Source organism: Marmota flaviventris, chromosome 5 (genome assembly GCF_047511675.1).
Source record: "Marmota flaviventris isolate mMarFla1 chromosome 5, mMarFla1.hap1, whole genome shotgun sequence".
Classification (NCBI taxonomy): Eukaryota; Metazoa; Chordata; class Mammalia; order Rodentia; family Sciuridae; genus Marmota; species Marmota flaviventris.
In genome coordinates, this window is record NC_092502.1 from 80,810,726 (window position 1) to 80,832,731 (window position 22,006).

Here is a 22,006-nt window from a genome sequence, read left to right on the forward strand (position 1 = left end):
GAATTCATTTATTAGCTCTAATAGTTTCTTTGTAGACCCTTTTGGGTCTCCTATGTATAGAATCATGTCACCTGCAAATAGTGATAATTTAAGTTCTTCTTTTCCTATTTTTATGCCTTTAATTTCTTTCGTCTGTCTAATTGCTCTGGCCAGTGTTTCGAGAACTATGTTGAACAGAAGTGGTGAGAGAGGGCATCCCTGTCTTGTTCCAGATTTTAGAGGGAATGCCTTCAATTTTTCTCCATTCAGAATGATGCTAACCTGAGGCTTAGCATAGATTGCTTTTACCATATTGAGGTATGTTCCTGTTATCCCTAGTTTTTCTAGAGTTTTGAACATAAAGGGATGCTGTACTTTGTCGAATGCTTTTTCCGCATCTATCGAGATGATCATATGTTTCTTATTTTTAAGTCTATTGATGTGGTGAATAACATTTATTCATTTCCGTATATTGAACCAGCCTTGCATCCCAGGGATGAATCCTACTTGATCATGGTGCACAATTTTTTTGATGTGTTTTTGTATCCGATTCGCCAGAATTTTATTGAGGATTTTTGCATCTAGGTTCATTAGAGATATTGGTCTGTAGTTTTCTTTCTTTGAAGTGTCTTTGTCTGGTTTAGGTATCAGGGTGATGTTGGCCTCGTAGAATGAATTTGGAAGTTCTCCCTCTTTTTCTATTTCCTGAAGTAGCTTGAAAAGTATTGGTATTAGTTCCTCTTTAAAGGTTTTGTAAAACTCTGCTGTATACCCATCCGGTCCTGGGCTTTTCTTAGTTGGTAGTCTTTTTATGGTTTCTTCTATTTCCTCAATTGATATTGGTCTGTTTAGGTTGTCTATATCCTCCTGACTCAATCTGGGCAGATCATATGACTTAAGAAATTTATCAATGCCTTCACTATATTCTAATTTATTGGAGTGTAAGGATTCAAAATAATTTTTGATTATCTTCTGTATATCTGAAGTGTCTGTTGTGATACTGCCTTTTTCATCCCGTATGCTAGTAATTTGAGTTCTTTCTCTTCTTCTCTTCGCTAGCATGGCTAAGGGTCTGTCGATTTTGTTTATTTTTTCAAAGAACCAACTTTTAGTTTTGTCAATTTTTTCAATTGTTTCTTTTGTTTCGATTTCATTAATTTCAGATCTGATTTTAATTATTTCTTGCCTTCTACTTCTTTTGCTGTTGTTTTGCTCTTCTTTTTCTAGGATTTTGAGATGAAGTATGAGATCATTTATTTGTTGGTTTTTTCTTTTTTTAAGGAATGAACTCCAAGCAATGAATTTTCCTCTTAGAACTGCTTTCAATGTGTCCCATAGATTCCGATATGTTGAGTCTGTGATTTCATTAATCTCTAAGAATTTTTTAAATTTCCTCCTTGATGTCTTCTATAACCCATTGATCATTCAGTAACCTATTGTTCATTCTCCAAGTGATGTATGCTTTTTCCTTCCTTCTTTTATCGTTGATTTTCAGTTTCATTCCATTATGATCAGATAAGATGCATGGTATTATCTCTACTCCTTTATATTGTCTAAGAGTTGCCCTGTGACATAATATATGATCTATTTTTGAGAAGGATCCATGTGCTGCTGAGAAAAAAGTGTATCTGCTTGATGTTCGGTGGTATATTCTATATATGTCAATTAAGTCTAGGTTATTAATTGTGTTATTGAGTTCTATAGTTTCCTTATTCAACTTTTGTTTGGAAGATCTGTCCAGTGGCGAGAGAGGTGTGTTGAAGTCTCCCATGATTATTGTATGGTGGTCTATTAGACTCTTGAACTTGAGAAGAGTTTGTTTGATGAACATAGCTCCACCATTGTTTGGGGCATATATATTTATGATTGTTATGTCTTGTTGGTGTATGGTTCCCTTAAGCAGTATGTAGTGTCCCTCTTTATCCCTTTTGATTAACTTTGGCTTGAAATCTATTTTATTTGATATGAGTATGGACACTCCTACTTGTTTCCGAAGTCCATATGAGTGATATGATTTTTCCCAACCTTTCACCTTCAGCCTATGTATCTCTTATCCTATCAAATGCGTCTCCTGTAGGCAGCATATTGTTGGGTCTTGTTTTGTGATCCATTCTACTACCTGTGTCTCTTAATTGGTGAGTTTAAGCCATTCACATTTAGGGTTATTATTGAGATATGGGTTGTTCTTACAGCCATATTTGTTTATTTCTGTTACTAAACATGGTTTGTTTTCCTCTTTGATTATTATCCCCCCCTTTACTGTCCTACTTCCCACTGTTGGTTTTCATTGTTATTTTCCATTTCCTCTTCCTGTAATGTTTTGCCGAGGATGTTTTGAAGAGATGGTTTTCTAGCTGCAAATTCTTTTAAATTTCGTTTATCGTGGAAGGTTTTAATTTCATCTTCCATCCTGAAGTTTAATTTCACTGGATACACAATTCTTGGTTGGAACCCATTTTCTTTCAGTGTTTGAAATATGTTATTCCAGGATCTTCTAGCTTTCAGAGTCTGTGTTGAAAGATCAGCTGTTATCCTCATTGGCTTATCCCTAAATGTAATCTGCTTCCTTTCTCTTGTAGCTTTTAAAATTCTCTCCTTATTCTGTATGTTGGGCATCTTCATTATAATGTGTCTAGGTGTGGATCTCTTATGATTTTGCACATTCGGCGTCCTGTAGGCTTCTAGGATTTGGGATTCTGTCTCATTCTTCAAGTCTGGGAAGTTTTCTCGTATTATTTCATTGAATAGATTGCTCATTCCTTTGGTTTGGAGTTCTATACCTTCCTATATCCCAATGACTCTTAAGTTTGGTCTCTTCATGTTATCCCATATTTCTTGGATGTTCTGCTCATGGTTTCTTAACAGTCTTGCTGAGCTGTCTATGTTCTTTTCAAGTTGAAATACTTTGTCTTCATTGTCTGATGTTCTATCTTCTAAGTGTTCTACTCTGCTGGTAGTATTCTCCATTGAGTTTTTAAGTTGGTTTATTGCTTCCTGCATTTCTAGGATTTCTGTTTGTTTGTTTTTTATAACCTCTATCTCCCTGTATAGTTGATCCTTTGCTTCCTGGATTTGTTTGTGTAATTCATTGTCGAAGTGGTCTTTCATTGTCTGATTTTGCTGTCTAATGTCTTCCTTGATACTCCAGATCGTCTGAAGCATGTACATCATGAATTCTTTATCTGACATTCCATCTGCTGCAGTTGTTACCTCTTCTAAAGTTGAGTTGACCTGCATTGCTTGTGGTCCTTTCTTTCCTTGTCTTTTCATACTACTTGCGTTTCTTTCTGCTTGTGAAACTGTTGTGTTTTTGAAATGTTTTTTCCCCTATATATTTATATTGCTCTTGTATTGTTGAAAACTCTCCCTTGCAGAGTTGGGCGGCAGTCTGCCTACCTTGCAGGCGTGGGCGGCGGCTCTGCTCTGCCCCTCCTCCAATTGGTGTGAGGTGTCTACCATGCCCGCGGACCCCTGGGCCTGTTCTGCCAGTCGGTCGCAGGTCTGCCTACCTTGCAGGTGCGGGCGGCGGCTCTGCTCTGCCCTTACTCCAATTGGGGTGACGTGTCTACCACGCCGGCAGGTCGCTGGGCTTATTCTGGGCATGGGAGGCGGCTCTGCTCTGCCTCTACTCCAATTGGGGTGACGAGTGTACCACGCCGGCAGGCCACCGGGCCTGATCCGCCGGTTGGTTGCAGGTCTGCCTACCCTGCAGGCGCGGGCGGCGGCTCTGCTCTGCCCCCCCTCCAATTGGTGTGACTTGTCTACCACACCTGCGGACCACTGGGCCTGTTCCGGGCATGGGCGAAGGCTCTGTTCTGCTCCTACTCCAATTGGGGTGACGTGCCTACCACCCCGGCTGGCCGCTGGGCCTGTTCCACCGGTCGGTCGCAGGTCTGCCTACCTTGCGGGCACGGGCGGCGGCTCTGCTCTGCCCCTACTCCAAATGGGGTGTCGTGTCTGTCGCACTGGCAGGCCTCTGGGCCTGTCCCACTGGTCGGTCACAGGTCTGCCCACCTTTTGGGCACAGGTGGCGGCTCTGCTCTGCCCCTACTCCAATTGGGGTGTTGTGACTACCACGCCGGCAGGTCGCTGGGCCTGTTCCTGGTGCGGGCGGCGACTCTGCTCTGCCCCTACTCCAATTGGGGTGACGTGTGTACCACGCCGGCAGGCCGCTGGGCCTGATCCGCAGGTCTGTCGCAGGTCTGCCTACCTTGCAGGCGCGGGTGGCGGCTCTGCCCTGACCCTCCTACCATGCCCGCGGACCGCTGGGCCTGAACTGCAGGTTGGTCGCAGGTCTGCCCACCTTGCGGGCACGGGTGGCGGTTCCACTCCGCCCCCACTCCAATTGGGGTTACGTGACCACCACACCGGCGGGGCCTGATCCGGGTGCAGGCGAAGGCTCTGCTCTGCCCCTACTCCAGTTGGGGTGACGTGTGTACCACGCTGGCAGGCCGCTGGGCCTGACCCACCAGTCTGTCACAGGTCTGCTTACCTTGCAGGCGTGGGCGGCGGCTCTGCCCTGCCCCTCCTACCACGCCCGCGTACCACTGGGTCGCAGGTCTGCCCACCTTGCGGGCGCGGGTGGCAGCTCCGCTCTGCCCCCTCTCCAATTGGGGTCACGCGACCACCACGCCAGCGAGCTGCTGGGCCTGCTCCGGGCGCGGGCGGCGGCCCGGCTCCTCCCCTCTGGCTCGCCGACAAAGCGAGAGAGACTTGGGTGTCTGTGACTCACCCTCCCTACCAGGAGACCAACTGTTTCTGTCGCCGCTGGTATTGATGTAGTTCTCTCCTCTGCTGCTTTCTGATGACATCAGATCTCTGCCATGTTGGTATCCTATGCGAATGGCAGCATTTCGTTCCCTTTGCCAGGTGACCAAAGCAACGGGTGAGTCCTGACCGGCCCTTACAGGCCCTGTCTCAGTCCTGTTGCCACTGCCCACGAAGGCTCGGTTGGTATTTACCTCCACAGTACTCAGCAGGACCCGGACTGAGAAGCAGTTTCCGCGGGCTCCTTAGCCCTGGGCCAGAGCAGTTCCTGGAGCCGGAACTCGGCCGCTCCGTGCTTGGTGTATGCTCTGATAAGAGCAGGCTCCAAGAAGCAGTTTCCACGGGTTATTTAGCACTGAGCCTGAGTAATCTGTCTGCAAGCCGCAGGCGAATGGCAGCCTGAAATTACCTGTTCTATGGCTGAATGAGCTGCGGTCAGTCTAAAACAGGGATGGTGACGTCAGCTCTCCAAGGTGGTGGCCGCTGGCCTCCTCTGTGGTCTGACCGGTGTGGAGAACCGAATTGGACTGCTTCTTTCCCCCGTCTCGAACCCAGAATTCAGCACTGAGTACGGTGCTTGCACGGCTAGCAGAAACTGCAGCGCTGTATCCCTGCATCGCTATCTCCTCGTTTCCCAGCGCGCGCTGCAGACTCTAGCCTCAGGGCGATTTGCTGAATAAGCAGTGTTACCCTCCGTGCGATAAATCTATCGCGTTTGAGTCCCCGTAGCCGATCCTCGTGCGATGGAAATCCTTCCTCCAGGTTCCGGAGCACCCCACTATTGCTGGAAATTCCTAACAAGATAGCCTTTAGCCGTCCTGACTCGTCATTCTCCCACACAGTGACACGGCACATGGGGGCAATGCACTCCCCTCGCCGCCATCTTCTTCTCTCTTCGGTCTATTATTTATATTCTTGATAATTGCCATTCTGACTAGAGTGAGCTGAAATCTCAATGTAGTTTTGGTTTGCATTTCCCTGATCCCTAGAGATGTTGAATATAACTTTCAATATTTTCTCTGCATTTCTTATTTTAATAGATGCAAACAAACAAAAAGAGCGTTTGACTAAGTCATGCTTAAAATACTAGAGAACCTAGAGATACAGGAACTTACCTCAACATTGTAAAGGACATATGTGAAAAATTCAAGGCCAACATCATACTAAACAGAGAAAAAGAAAAGTTTTTTTTTTTTTTTTTTTACAATCAGTAAGTACAAGGATGCCCACTTTCACTACTCGTATTTAACAGAGTCCTTGAAACTCTAGACAGAGTCATCAGGTAAGAAAAGGAAATTAAAAGGACAAAAACAGGAAAAAATAAGTTAAATTTTGTTCACTGATGACATGATCCAATATTTAGAAGACCCCCAAAAAATTCCCCCAGAAGACTTCTAGAGCTGATAAACAAATTTAGCCATGTAGCAGGATATAAGTTCAACAAACATAAATCAACAGTTTCCTATATTCCAATAATCAAGGAGGTGAAAGAACTCTACAATGAAAACTATAGAACACTGAAGAAAAAAATTGAGGAAGACCTTATTAGATGGAAAACCTTCCCAAGTTCTCTAATAGGAGGCATCACGATATCATACCTCAAATTAAACTACATGGCTATAGTAACAAAAACAGACAAGAATATCAATGAAAGAGAACAGAAAGATAAACCCACATATATCCAATCATCTGATACAAATATGCCAAAAATATGTTGGAGAAAATATAGCATAACAAATGGTGCTGCAAAAAGTGGATATCCATATATAGAACAATGAAGCTAGATCTCTCTCATCCTGCACAAAAATCAACCCAGAGTGGATCAAAGACCTCGGAATTATACCAGAAGCTCTCTCTGCAAGTGTTAGAAGAAAATGGAAGCCTCAAAATTCAATATATTGCAAAGACACTGACTTCCTTAACAAGACTCCTAAAACAAGAAATAAAACCAAGAATCATTAAAAAAAAAAAAAAAACAAGATGTCATTAATTTTAAAAAGCTTTTGCACCAAAAAGGAAACAATTAAGAATATGAAGAAAGAGACTGCAGAATAAACAAAAATCTTTGCCACCTGCTCCTGAGGGGTCTAATATTCAAAGTATATAAGTAACTCAAAAACCTAACACCAAAGCAATTAACAATGGAATTAATAAGTGGGCAAATTTTTCTCTACTTTTCAGTCTTTATTTTATTAATATTCTGTAGTTCTTAAACATACTAGATTTATGCCCAAGTATTTTATATTGGGGTGATGTTTGAATAACATTGTGCTTCATTTTTTTTTGATTATGTACAAGCAAACAACAGAGTTTAGTAAATTTACCTTGAATTCCATTAACTGATCTAATCAATTATCTAATTCAAAGAGTTCTTTCTCTCACACCGTTAGATTCTTTGGAATCTCAGAAAGGCAGTTTTAATCTTTTCTTTTTTGATTTATTTATTGTTTATTTCTCTTTCCTTATTGTATCAGGTAAACTTCCAGCAGGATAGAATTCAATGACAAGAAATCTTGGTTTAATTTCTTATATCAGTGAGAAGAGTAATATTCAGATACTTGTCACTAAGTGTGATGTTTTCTGTGAGTTTATTGTAGATGAATTTCGTCAAGTTCAGGATTTCAATTTTTTGGTTGTGGTTTTTGTTTTGAGTTGTTGATATATCTATTACAAAATATTCACTTTTGTCAAATGCTGTTTATGCATGTATTTAGATAATTTTTTCTTCTTTGTTAATATGACAATATTTTTATTGTTTTTCAATTGCTGAACCAGTCTTGCATTCCTGAGATACTTCACAGTTGGCTACAATGTATTTGGCTTTTTGCAAATTCATAAATGTGATTTGGTAGTATTTCTTTGAATACTTTTTTACACATGATCATAAGAAAACTCTGTGTGTTTTTCTTATAATATCTTTTTACTTTTTTATTAAGTTTTGGCATACTAAGATTGTTATTACAAAATGAGTTTTGAAGTATTCTCTCTTTTGTTTTCTGGAAAGATAGCATATAATTTTATTGTTTCTTCATTTACTATATGGCAGAATAAACCAGTGATAATCTTGGTCTGTATTTTTCTATTTGGGAAAATTTTAAACAACAATTTCACATATATTACAGACTTAAATCTATTAAAATTTTCTTCTTCTTGGATGTCTTCTTAGCTTTTTTCTTTAAAAGAATTGCTTTTATTTGACTTTTAAAATTCATGAACATGGAATTTCTTGTGATATTGCTTTATTATTTTTCATGTCTGTGTGATTCAGTAGTGATAACTCCTTTTCATTCTGATACTTCTGAATGTGTCTTCTTTGTTCTGGGTCAATATTACTAAGATTAATGAATTTCTTGATATGTTCAAAGGAGCAATATTCTGTGTTATTCATTTTCTTCATACTCTTGTGTCTTTCATTTCATTAATGTTTGCTCTTATCATTATTATTTTCTTCTTTCTGCTGACTTTGATATTCATATTTTCTTGTTTTCTACCTTCTTAAGGTAGAGGTTCACATTACTAGTTAAAATTGCCTTCTTATATAAACATTTGATGTTATAAATTTCACTATAAGCAGTTTTTCACAAATTTTGAAATAACTTTTAAATACAATTCAAAAAATTTCAAAATGTACTTTATAAATTGGATTGCTTCACTTAATGACAGGATATTTATTATTTATATTTAATATCCCAATAATTGGGAATTTTCCAAATATTATTGGTTTTGACTTCTCTTTCATTTGTATTATAATTTGTGAATATTCTCTAATTTTAATTTTTAGAATTTATTGAAGTTTGTTTTGCAGGCTGTATATGATGTGCTTAGATTAATGCCTTATATTTTTAAAAAAGTTTGATTACTGTTAGTAGCATTTTCTATACAAATTAATTTGACTTAGTTAGCAAAAAATATTGGCTAATTCCTCTATAACTTTATTAATTTATTGTCTACTTTTGAGGGAACAGTGTTCAAGTCTCCTGCTATCATTTTAGCATCTCTATTTTTCCTTTCAGTTCTATCAAATTTTACTACACATATTTTGAAGCTCTGTAGTTTGCTACTTTCACCTTTAGATTTGATATATGTTCTTGTTAAACTGACTCCTTTATGCCATGTAATTGTGCTTTTTATAACTAATATTGTTTTGTACTCCGAAGTCTAGCTTCTCTGATATTACTATAGACATTCCAGCTATGAAGTTGTCCAGTGATTCCGATTCTCATTGTCATGCTTGAGCAACATATTTACTGTGACTTCTTCCATCTCATGTGGAGTGGAAACTTTGATCCTGATCGTTTTCGTACATGTGCAGTATCTGGCATTACATTTTCTGAAAAGTCCTCCCAGATTCCAAAAATTGCTTGTTTCACAAGGTGAGTTTATTTTGATGCTGTAAATATTTATATTTTCCCTAGATATATACAGTTTTTCTAGGGAATAATAACTTAGATTTGAAACCTAATCCATTTTAAACCTGACACCTAAAAGTTAACATTTAACTTAGCCTGATCTTGATGGTGTCTTTATTTTATGAAGAGTACTGTCATTCAAAGTAAACAATAAATATGAACCATACAAACTGAACATAATAGAGCCACCCTTTATGCTCAGTTGCACATGAATACAACCTTAAAAATAATGGTTATGAAATATGTCTGGCTTTAGATCTTTATAGGTCATTTCATTTAAGAATCTAATCAGGTTGTGGGATTAGAATACAGAAAACAGCATGCAACTGGAAGTAAGAAGACTTAAATTGAAGACATGTTTCCAAAACTTATTGATAGACATTCAGTAGTTAAAAGCCTCAGTTTCTTGGCAATAAGAAATGAAAACAACAATAATTTTGATTTAAGTACCAAGATTCCTATTGAGAGGCTCAAATTAGATATCCAATTTGGGAGCACCATAGAGCATTACACAATTCATAGTTTTTATTATTGAGTTGATTTGATTTTAATTTCATTGGTAAATACTGTGAGGTGCACTTTGACCAGTTGAGCAAGAGTGTTTTGAATTCACCATCACATAGTGAGGCATGTATTAATCTAGTCACAATAATGAGAAATTTATTCTTGCAAACAAGGAAATTATAAAGACATTAATTTTTCTTATATTAATGGTATCAAAATGAGTTGTTACTATAGGTTTTTTGGTTTTAGTGATGATATTGCCATTTTTGAATTTTGTAATCCACTTGTTTTCCCATAGGACATTATGACTTATAATTCATCATTGGCAAGCAGTTCCAGGACCAGAAAATAGCATGGTTACTTTTCTGGCAGCTTCATGCTGTCAGTCTTATCAGTTAATGTCTTCTCTCATATACCAGGTTAACACTGCACAGTAATTTGAAAGCTCTACAGAAGAGACTTCTACCTTCTTTTCTGTAATAAAAAAGTTCCCTGAGTCTCTCTAACATTACACAGTCTTTAATCTCTTTGAAAGTAATATGACCCACTGTATGGTTTCCCTTTTATTAATGAAAATGTTCCTTAAATGTCTAGAATTAAACATTTTCTGTCAATTTTAAGAGATAGAGTTCAGTTCAAGTAATGAGAATGCTACTACAAACCTTGACTTAATTGCTGTGTTATAATCTCCAGACTTGAAATACCCTAGAGACCAAGATACATAAAATGTCTTTTGACTATGCAGGTGTGGAATTCATTACAAGTGTATTTTAAGTGGAACTATATCTGAAACTCATTGAAAGGATATCATTGTCTTTCAGGTATTTGATGACTTCAGCTACTATTTAAAATGGTGACATATTAAAAGAGAGTAAAAAGAAGAAGGCATGTAATTATAATTCTGAAGACTCACATATTCATGCATGTAACTTTAAGGTGAATAAATATTATTTGATCATTTTTGCTAAGAATAGGAAAAAATAAAATCTCTCTGTATGATAAAAATAACAGCAAAACTATATTACTTGAATATTGTTGATTAATGTTAAGTTTAAGATGAAGTGTCTACCCATTTTAACACTAGTGGTTCACTTTAGTATACACTTATGTTTTAAATGAACTCAGAAAACTACTAAATATTAATGTTGTACAATAATATAAGCCTGTAATATAAGTAATACACATTTATGTATCTAACCTTAGGAATTTTTTCTTCTCAAAATACCTCCAGGATGAATCTAAACATGCAATTTCTATATTGTGGTCAGCATACATTTCACTCATAACCAAATCAATGGCAGATGCCTATTTTATACCAATCAATAGGTTACATTATAAGGTCATGTGTTCCAGCAAGGAAATAATACTATGACATGAAGTATGGTTTTCCTCACGCTATTGAATCATGCTGAAGATCATTTCTGAGACCAATGCAAGTGCTATCTGAGATTAATTCATTCCTCACTCTCTCTTTTTTTCCCCCTTTAGTCACATAAGAAATACATGTCGTCTAAATTAGCTGCATGGGTCAGGATAAAAGAAGGAAGAGAGAGCAGGAGCCATGTCAGTGAATGCATTAATTGGCTCTTGTGCATTATATTTTCTTTGATGACTTAATTTAAAACCATTTTTTTTGCTGAGAAGTCTTTTGAAAAAGAACATGCAATTTTCAAAGAAAAGTTGTGAGACAAGCTGATCAAAGTGCCCATCAGCTAGAATAACATTTAACTGTGGGTGACCTGAAAATCCTCATAATGGAGCTTAATCACATAAAACAGAAAAACAAAGTGAACAGCAAGCATGAGCATGGTGAGAAAACCCTCCTTTGCCAATCAAGCAAGCTGTATCTTAGTGCTTCAGAGATAGTAAACCAATCAGTGTGTAGATGGGAAATCTAGCATGGTGCTTGTGTTGACCTCCTTCGCTCCTGCAGTTTCAAGAATGGGTAGACACTGAAATAAATGACAATAGACAAAGCTCCCTTCGTGCTTACATTTATGTTTACATATGGAGAAACAAAAATAAAAATATTACCTTAAGTATAATTTAAAGGTAGAAGGAAGGTGGTAAAACATCACAATTTGAAATAAACATGGAATCTAAACAAAGTGATTTACCTTTACATTATTTCTAAAAATATTTATGTAAGCATAGGGTTTTATTCTTTTTATGTTTTATTCTTTTTATATAAAGTTTCCAAATAAAAGTTATCCTTCATAGAAAGTTCTTATTTTTCTTCTAAATAATACACTCCAGTAGTAATTCTATCAGAATCATTAAAAAAACAAAAAAAAAACCCTTTCATCCAAAGTCTGTAAACTTAGCAAGACAAAGGGTTTGTTAACATGCTCCCCTAAGTAGGTCTCATGCACTTGGATGGAATTAAATAACTTGTAAGGGGAAATTCTACTAGTATTTCTAGGTCTTAGGTAAAGAACATTGCTGTCAAATGGAGAAATTATATGTGACTGAGTCTTACTAAACATAATTTATATACAAATTGCATGTGTATATGAACTCAATGTAAATAGCAGAAATATTTTCATAAATTTAATATATTTGATTATACTGTTTGATGCCTACACATACAATAGTAGTTGGTTTCTGTCTCAAAGTTAGATATGGTGACATAAAAACAAAATTGGAACATTCTCCATACACTCAAATACCTGAGAATAAAGTGAATTGCTCAACATCTTATGGACAGGTACAGGTTTCCTTCCAGTCTATTGCAATGTTTTACTTCGAAGACCATGTTATCACACTGACACATTGGGCATATTTTAGCAGAGAACTCATACCATCAGAACATGGGGATTTGGTGAATAAAGATTTGGATTAAATTTTAAGCCATATAACATAACTGTAACTCAATAAAGTTAGAAAAGAGAACTACTATGGTTAGTACATGCCATGGTGATTGAGAAGTTCTAGATTTAATTAAATTCAGAAGGTTCACTGTTTATATAGGCAAAATAATTCTGTGAGCAATTATTAGTAAATCTTATTAATTCAAAGAACTATTGTAGAATGAGACTTGCTTTAAATGAAGTGTAAGTAATAATTTTGGAACTCCATGTGCTGCAAAATGAGTTCAGTTTCTCATATAATCAAAGAAAATATATTTAATAGTAGTCGTGTTTAAATCAAATGTTCACTTACCACAAGGAAAAAAAAGAATAAAATGAAAGAAAAAAAGTGACTGTTTAAACCATCTTTTAGGGGAAAAGTGGCCTTCTTGTATGAAATTGTGGCACAGGAGAGATGAAGGTTCCAAACCACAGTGTCTTTTTTTTTTCAAGCTGGATTTCCTCTTTTATGAAATGAAATGAGTCTGTTTCACATTTTATGCTCACGGAATAGAGCAGGCATGCTTGTGGTAAAGCCAAGGCAGTGGGAAGTGGTTTATGCTCTGCACTTATATGGAAATAACAAATCAAAACCAGACATATGTTTGGTTTCAAAAGTAGGTTTTGTTATAGAAGATTTACTTAATGTTTGAAATATTAGCCTGGGGTTTGAATAAGAATAAAGAAAAGTTAGCAGGCTGTATTTTTTCCAAAGTATTGATTTACGTTCCACTGAAAGTCTCTTACTTGTGTGTGTGTTGTATATAAGTGTGTGTGTGTGTGTGTGTGTGTTCAGTATAAATATCAAGTTATAGGGAAAATGATGAATGTGGGTTATTGATATTCTGAATTCCAAGAAAATTTGAACTGAATTCAATTCTGAGACCAAGATATTTTTAAAATATGTTATTATAGTCATGATTAAACATCTAGTTTAAAAGTCCTCCCTCATACTATAGACCCAAATTAAGACTGTTGGAACCCACAGAGTGTTACAGCATTTATATTTATGGTTACAAGCAAAGTCCCAGAATAATATTTTTCTTTATACATTGAAAGTATGGAACAATCCAGAGACACACTTTGGTTCTATCTGCCTGGTGTTAATTTGCCTACCCTTTTTGCTAGCTATTTTCTTGTTTAATATTTATAGCAATTTCCTAAATGCATTAAGAAAAAGTAACAGTTTTGAAATTTTTTATCAAAATCCAATATGTTGTTTTCCTTTTGGTGTAAATCCTGCATCATATAATTCATTTGTCATATGAGAAAAGCATATGAGAATTATTCTTCTTATGTGAGTCATTGGATTCTGGCAAGGTGTAATGAGGTGAATATAATATTTGTGTTATTTTGTTTCCACGAGAAATGCCATAATCACATTTTCCCCCTTGTGTGGCCCATTTCCTGATATGGCACCAGTTTGGTCTCATAAGTTTTAGTTGAAAATCTAATTTGGAATGGGACCTTGTTGATCTTCATTTGCTATGCTTTCCCAATCCACTCATCCATCAGTACTGACTCCATGTGTAAACTAATTCCTTTTATGTGAGTTTTAATGTAGCAATCATTAGGCCAGTTCTTTAGATGTATTCTTCATCTGAACTTTCCATACTGATGTGACTCAAATAGTCATCTAGGGCTGGGGAGAGAGCTCAATGATAGAATACTTTCCTTGCATGTGAATGTCCTAGGGTCAAACTCCAACACTGGAAAAAATAAATAATAGTCATCAGATTTCACAGAGATTTGTGTATATGACTGTATAGAAAAGTGGAAATGTTATCTTAAAAATACTAATCTTGGTTAATTTTCCAAAGATATTTTTAGTATCTTGAATATTTAAAAAATTCTTGTTATATTTGATATTTCAACATAATATATACCATTTTGTTGTATTTTAAAAGAGTAAATAGAAGTTTGGGGTTTTGTTTGGTTTACAAGAAATAATATAAAGCAAGAATAGGGACATCTCATTTTGGGATACAAAATTAACAAGCAATCTTGTGTGTAAATGCTCAGGAAATCCTGTGCATAACAGTGGTAGATATTGTACATATAAATAAGGTGACTCTGGCAACAGAGCAAACATCATTTAGATTTTAATACTTAGAGCTTTTTATTATATAATGCTAAACAGTACTAAGAAATATAAAATTAAAATATGTGGTAAGCATTATTATTTTATTTTATTTTAAGATTAAAAAATGGCAGGGGTTAAACTGATAAATTATGAACACAGAACATTTATTTAGCTATAATTTGAGTTTTAATTAAAGACATGATTGATGATAAATGCCATCTTGCAATGTGACCCCTAGAAGATCTACAGCTGTTAAATCAATAGAAAAGATTATCTCTACTGTTTACAAAGTAAAGTTCAAAGAAGATAAATCATATTTAGGATCACTAGTCATGTGAATATTGTAAATTTGGCCAAAGGAGCCCTAAATACTGTAGTAAATACTCAGAAAGAAGCTCTGAGATGCCTTATATGGGAAGCCATAATTTCCAGTTTTTTAAGTTAATTTTTTAAAATATACCTTTTCACTGCATTAATCACATTTAAATTTCAAATGGAAATGGAGTTTTGGGGGGTTGATTTGAACTGGGGTTTCCTTAGAAAAGCCACTGAGACTAAGACTAACCCCATTTAAAATTCCTTGATCTGAACCCATAATTTTTTTTAAAAAATGTATTCCAATCATAAAAAAATTAAATGACAACTATATTGTAAAACAATATTTTTAGTTAAAAACGTGTGAATTATATAAATTATATTGTTTGAAAATAACAGATTTTTTTTTGTATAGTTTTAAGTAGAGGAAATTCTGTTATTTAGACATCACTACTTGTTTTCAAGAAGCCTAGCAAAAGGCAACAAGCTTAAATAGCATTGAGTGGGATTTGTGCTATAAAAAAAGATGAGATTTTCTGCATTTGGGGGCTGTTAAATCCAGGAATAAGGGACAGACGGAGGCTGTACTTTCCTTTGAAGGGGTAGAGAATTAAGGTAGCTACTCATCTGTCAGGAAAGTTTAAGGCAGGGTGAATGGATTAGGTGACCTTTCAAAATTACTTCCATCCCAGGATTTATGATGTCAATATAAACCAGCAGCCCCTGATGGAAACATGGGTAGAGAGCACTGCCTCTTTCACTTGTTTCTGTTCTTCCTTGGACACAGGCAGAGTCAGGTATCTTGTTAGAGGCACTGGTCACCAACTTCACAAGCTTTGGAATCAGATAGACTAGGTTCCAAGATTCTTTGAGTTACAGATTCTTTAGTTAAAAGTCATGGGTAAACAGTGTTTGTATCATTTTATTGTTGAGAAGATTAAAAAAATGATGTACATAAGATGTACAATATGAAGTAGTTATACCACCATTGCTCTCACTAAAAATCCTCTCTGACATCAACCATTATGGTATAGAGTGAGGCCATGACAGTGATTGTTTTATTTTATTTATTCTTATTAACTATTATAAAGCTATTTTATGGTCACAGAATAATTTATAGGAAAGTGCAGAGATATCTCATACACAGCCTCTCCCCCATACACCTATCTGATCCTATTAGGAAGATATATTTGTTACAGTTAATGTCATAACCACCCAAGTCCACAGTGTAAATCAGAGGTCACTCTGCACTGTACATTCTATGAATTTGGACCCATTGTTATATGCATCCTCCAGCATAATATATAGAATATTTTCCCTGCACTGGAAATCCTTTGTGCTCACCTATTCCATCTCCTTTGTATTTGCTGTTCCTCCCACCACCTTTGCCTTCAGTAAAAGCTTTACCTGAGTTTTAGCAAGAGAAATTTTTAACTTCTAGATTTCATCACTAGATACAGACAGTGTGGATTCTGCTGATTTGTTTAGAGAAGATGAAGTGGTCAACTCTGCAAAAAACTGAAGCACTGGAAAATAAGCTAAATATCAATAAAATGCAATTTTATGTATTTCTTAAAAGGATTTGTGATGAGGTTTAGGGACACTGAAAAGTGTTATAGTATAAGCAGATAAAATTTGTTCAAAAGTGTGCTTTCAAACATTTTACTTAATACCTTTTTTTGAGTTTTGGTACTGCTTAAATGCAGTTATATAAATAACATGCTCTGGTTTCAAAGTTCCATTTTTCATACCAAATGTGTGAAAAAAAGAGTCACTGTGTTTGGATCCTTATTGCATTCCTTTAACCAATTCACCTTTTCATTCAACAAAAATCAAGTGTCAGAAATGAAGGTGACTTTTGTGTCCAGATGATATGGTCAGTGGTAGTGTTACTGAGGAAAGAGAAGAGATTTCCCAGTATAGACTGTGAGATAGGAAAAGTCTGTAGAGAATAACCATGGAAAAAGACTGGCAAAGGATAACACCCATGATAATAACCTTATCTCTTTGGTATTCTTTGAAAAGGATAGAAATGCACGTAAGACCAGGATGGCATAAAAACCACAAGATACAACCTTTGGCAAATGTGATGTTGAACTCTCTTTTGAGTGTGATTCTCCCCACTGTGTGATCTGATAGTCAACATTTTAAAGACAATGCTAGGCAAATTTTTTAAATGATTAGGAAAATCCCTGCTAAGTTGTGTTGTGAGTGGTAGCTGTGATGACTAGAATCTCCAAACTGTTCCAAAAGTTATAAAATACTCTGTTTTATGGCAATGAACACTGCAATGCCAGTGGACACAGGGGTAGAATCCCACTGGAGCAGTCTGCTTTGAGACCTCTTTATTCTGACTGTTGTCCAACTCATGCATCGACTCAGAAATAGGTATAATATGTAAATTTGGAAAGCAATGTCAAAAAATTCTGCCAAACTTCCCATAAAAGTTACCCCTTTTCCATCTTTAGAGTACTTTTCAACTTATCTCTGGATAATTTTTTACTACAGTGATAACTATGACTGCTTTCCTGAATTTTTAGCCATTCTGGGGCTTAGAACAGGTAGAGTTTAACTTCTTTTCCAATAGCTACTGTTATGTTGTTGATTCTGACACACAAAACAGCATGGTCACCATGAAATTGAGGAGGTGGATGCTCTGCTGGTGCTACTGAAGCTGCTCGGCAGGGTCTTAGCCTGGCTGCTGTGCGGTCACAACAGCATGGGGCCACAACAGCACAACCCCCAACAACTGCCCGCCTTAGACACCTGCACCCAAGTCCTAAGCACCTGTGGCCATGAGCCCCCAGCACAGAGTTTTATTCATTTTAGAAAGTTTGTAAGACTATTTATGCAGACATATGCAAGTGTCTTCTAAATATGCTATGATGAGAATATTACTATTGAAAGGACCATAATGTTGGGGATGCAAATCAAGTCAAGATGGCGCCTGGCAGTTTGCCAGGAGGAGTGGTTTGTGAAGCAACGCCAGCGAGCCATTAAGATGATGAGGATTCCTTATTGGCTGACTGCTGTATCTAGATGATGTTAATTGAGTCAAGCTCTGTGTAATCAGTTAGGTATATATACCTCTGCTGTTCCGCAATAAAGCGGCTCCTGCTACCTTGGGTGCCCGCTCAGTTCCCGCTGAGTTTCCCTGCAATAAAGAAGTTCCCATTTCAACCTTCAAGTCGCTTGTCACCTCCCGGTTATTTGTGCCCAACCGGACTGCGGCACCATAAGTCTGATATTTATTCTGTCTTATCAGATTTTTATTATAGCTCATTAAAATAAAAAGGAACAAATTTCCTTTTATTTCTTTTCTTGCTACCGTTACCGTTCATTCAGGATTCTGTAATCAATGATATATCATCAAGTACATCAATAACTCTATAGATATAAAGATAAAATCAAATATGAAAGTTCTACAAATAAATGTGAACTATTTAAAGGTAGACAGAGATTTCTAGTGTTGTTTTAAATAATCTCATTCATTTCCTGTTTATAGGCATATTTCTCTCTAGTCATCAGTATCTATAAACTTTTTAAATTTTAGATAGACATAATACCTTTATTTAATTTATTTATTTATTTTTATGTGGTGCTGAGGATCAAATTCAATACCTCACACATGGTAGGCAAGTACTCTACTGAGCCACAACCCCAGCCCCATCATCAACATTTTTTATCTTTATTTTTCACTTTATAACTTTGTCAAACATTCTCCTCTCATCTACTGACAGAAACACACATTTTCTTGCCTTTATTTGCCATTAATAATGCCTCATTCTGAAAATATAATAATCATATTGATAAAATCAGTGTTAAGGGGGGAAAAAACAGGTCTCAGTTACCAAGGCCTGTCTCCTTCACCTTTAATAGATCTGACTAATGTTTGTTCTCTGCTCATTCCAGGTGTCATGGTAAAGAAGCAAAACAAGTTATCTGTGTTCCCATGGCACATTTTACCTCTTTCATTATTTTCACACCTGCTCGTATTTCTCCTGAGTATACCATAAGCCACTGAAGGACAAAACTTTTGTTAATTTTTTGTGTTTGTATTTCTAGTACCTGAATAGCATCAGCTTTTGAGTGAACTCAATGAATGAGGCAGCATTGAACTAAAGGACTTTGTCTTCTAGAATTACCAAATAGGTATCAAAAACATAATAAAAAGATGCTCAGTTTTTTGTTCTCTGCTGGATCATTGGCCTTATTTCCTTTTAATTGATGCCTATAATTTTAAAAAAAAATTAAAAACAAAAATGAGAGGATAGCAGTCACCACTTGTTTAACTTTGACTTATAAGTTAATTGTATCATTTAATACATTTGGAATAATTATCACATCATTTGTGTCCGGAGTACCTTGTACTTTCTGAGTTTCTGTTTGTTTGTTTTAAATAAACTCCAAGCAAATACTGTGTATCTGCATCTTTATTGATTTTTAATTTGCAAAAATATATGTTCTTTATGCAATACAGATAATTCATCAAGTGGTCTTTTTGATGTTCCTCTATTTGTTATTTCTCAAATAATCATATCATTATTGCTGTTTTCACAGTAAGAGCTAACATACGGAAGAAAGCCTCGTGAATTCAACTGATAATAAAAGAACTGATGAAAAATAAAACAAAAAAATTCTGTCAGTCACCTCAAAAATGTCACCCCCAGGAAAATAAGACTGAGTATGTAGCATGTACTGCATATATCTGTCTACATCCCTTGGGCTAAGAAAGTCTTATTTATGTCTTTCACAGCTCTGGTTTACTGATCTTCTCTGAACCTCTTGACTGTCAATATTTTTTGAGGGGGAGGGGAGCATTTTTTTTCTTTTTCCAAACTCAAAGAAAAATACAAGCTTGTTTTCTCCTTCCCTCTAGGATATAAAAGAAGAAAAACAGCAGTTGAAAGAAAATACTTTTAAAAAGCATCTGCCATAAAAAGAGGAAGCAGACACATAATGGAAAGAATTCAAATGTTTGCTTATTTTATGAGAAAGTTAATGCCTCAGAATGTAAATTGCCTTCACCAAAGTACTATTATTGTATTTATTATAAAGATGGATTCTCTTCTATCCAAAAAAAAAAAAAAAAAAAAGAAAGAAAAAAGAAAATTCCAGCATCTTAAAAGGTTGTATGGAATAGAATGCCCTTCTATATATTCATAAGAACTTGAGTTCCAGTTTCAGAAACGGATGATAGCAACTTTGCCACATTTAGTCTCAACATTGTCTTTTGTTTTCCCCTGCCATTCCAAACCAGTTAAGATTGTGGAATTGCCAGCATGACATCATAACCAACTGTCAAAGCAACTTTATATTGTGCACACACAGATTCATTCCATATGCCAATTTATTTTTGGTTCACACACAACAAATATTATTTATAAGCTCTATCCATCCTAAGTTAATATAGTGTCTCCCTATTAATTCTATTTTTATAATGCTTTGACAGATCTGTATAATCAGGAGAATTGAGCCTGTGTATTCTGCTGCCTTAAAAAAGGTAATTTCTGGTTCCAAAAATCAGAAAGTTAGAAAAAAAATTCCAGATAAATACCCATGAATCTGCCATGCAGAATAACAGGCACACCCATGCTTCTATTGTTTGGAACTTCCACGCTTTGCTAACCAACCAGAATTCCCTGAGTTGTGCATTTATATACAATATACTCTGAATTCAAAATGTGTTCTCCACCCACCCCCTCAACTAGGTTTAAAATGTTGTGAAGATGGAGAGAAGCTCTGTGCTTTAAAACAATAAAGCTTTTTGAGTTTACTCTTTTGTATCAATCCATCATATCATGAGGATATTTTCACATTCTTAACAATAACCTAAAATATACAAGTTAAGGTATTGCATTTGAGTACATTTTCATCTTATGCATAAGTGTACACTCTGAATAAAATCAAATTACATGGTTTAGATAAGAAAAATTGCTGCACCAGGAAAAATTTTAAGTCTTGCTATGATTTCTTAATCCTAGACTGTACTTGTTAACAAAAGTTAGAGTTCAAATTCTCCTAATAGCTTGTGTGAAGAAGAAAAAGCACAAAACTACAGTAGCATTTCTATTGAATACTTTAGTTTTAATGAACCAAAGACTATCCTAAGTTTACTTGTCTCTATCTCCCCAAATATCTGCTTATAAATTTCAAGAATAAATTCCAATGACAGAGGAATAATTACAGCTGAATTGGAACTCAGTACCTGTTGAAATAACTTTTAGGGTTTAATGACCTAATGAGATAATAGCTTTCATGGCAGAAAATTAGCATCTTAGCCAGGAGTATAATGAGCTTAATAAGATTCTCAAATGCCTCCAAAAAACAAAGAGCATCTTGCTCTGGTTGTAATAATAATAATAATATTCTAATTGTATTCTAATAATAATTATCTAATAATAACAATTATTATATAATTATATAATTATTATAATTGTATTCTAATAATAATTATATTCTAATTATTATTGTTATTATTATTTTTATTATTCAAGGATTCTTCTGAATATTATTGGTAGAAAGCTAACAATCAAATAATAAATGCATGGATAATTATATGTGGTATAGTAAGAGGCATGAAAACTGTCAGGTGAATATTGTCCTCAATTTGCAATCCAGATAATACTAATGTTTTCATTTTTTGAAAAGCATATAAGAAATTTTCCAATAAAGTTCCTTCATATAGAAGCTCCTTTGCAACAATGACCTCAGTAAATTAAAAAAGTAGACAAAGCAGTCTGATGTGTTTTAGTCTATTGTAGTTTAAATTTGAGTAAGGTAGTCTTTGAAATAATAATTTGTTTTAAAACATCATGCATGACAAAATTATAAAGCCAGACAATAAAGGTGAAAAAACACAACATTAGCAGAATCAGTAAGTATACATGGGAAAATTCAATTCTAACACAGTTGTAAGACATATAGTCTATATTTAGATTACTTACTTATTTGGAAAACTGATAAGATTAGAAAAAAATAATATTTCCTCTTGCCATCAGTGCTATCATATTTGGTTCTCTGAAGTGGCCATTAGTTTACATCTCATTAACAGTTCCATACAGAAGCATCAGGGTTGGAATGCTAATAGATGCCTGTCT

General features: G+C 35.6%; 1 pseudogene; it reads right to left on the reverse strand.

Moving 5' to 3' along the window:
- Window positions 1-16,745: 16,745 nt before the first annotated feature.
- On the reverse strand, window positions 16,746-18,081 carry LOC114086435 (integral membrane protein GPR180-like; annotated as a pseudogene).
- Between the last annotated feature and the right edge of the window lie 3,925 nt (window positions 18,082-22,006).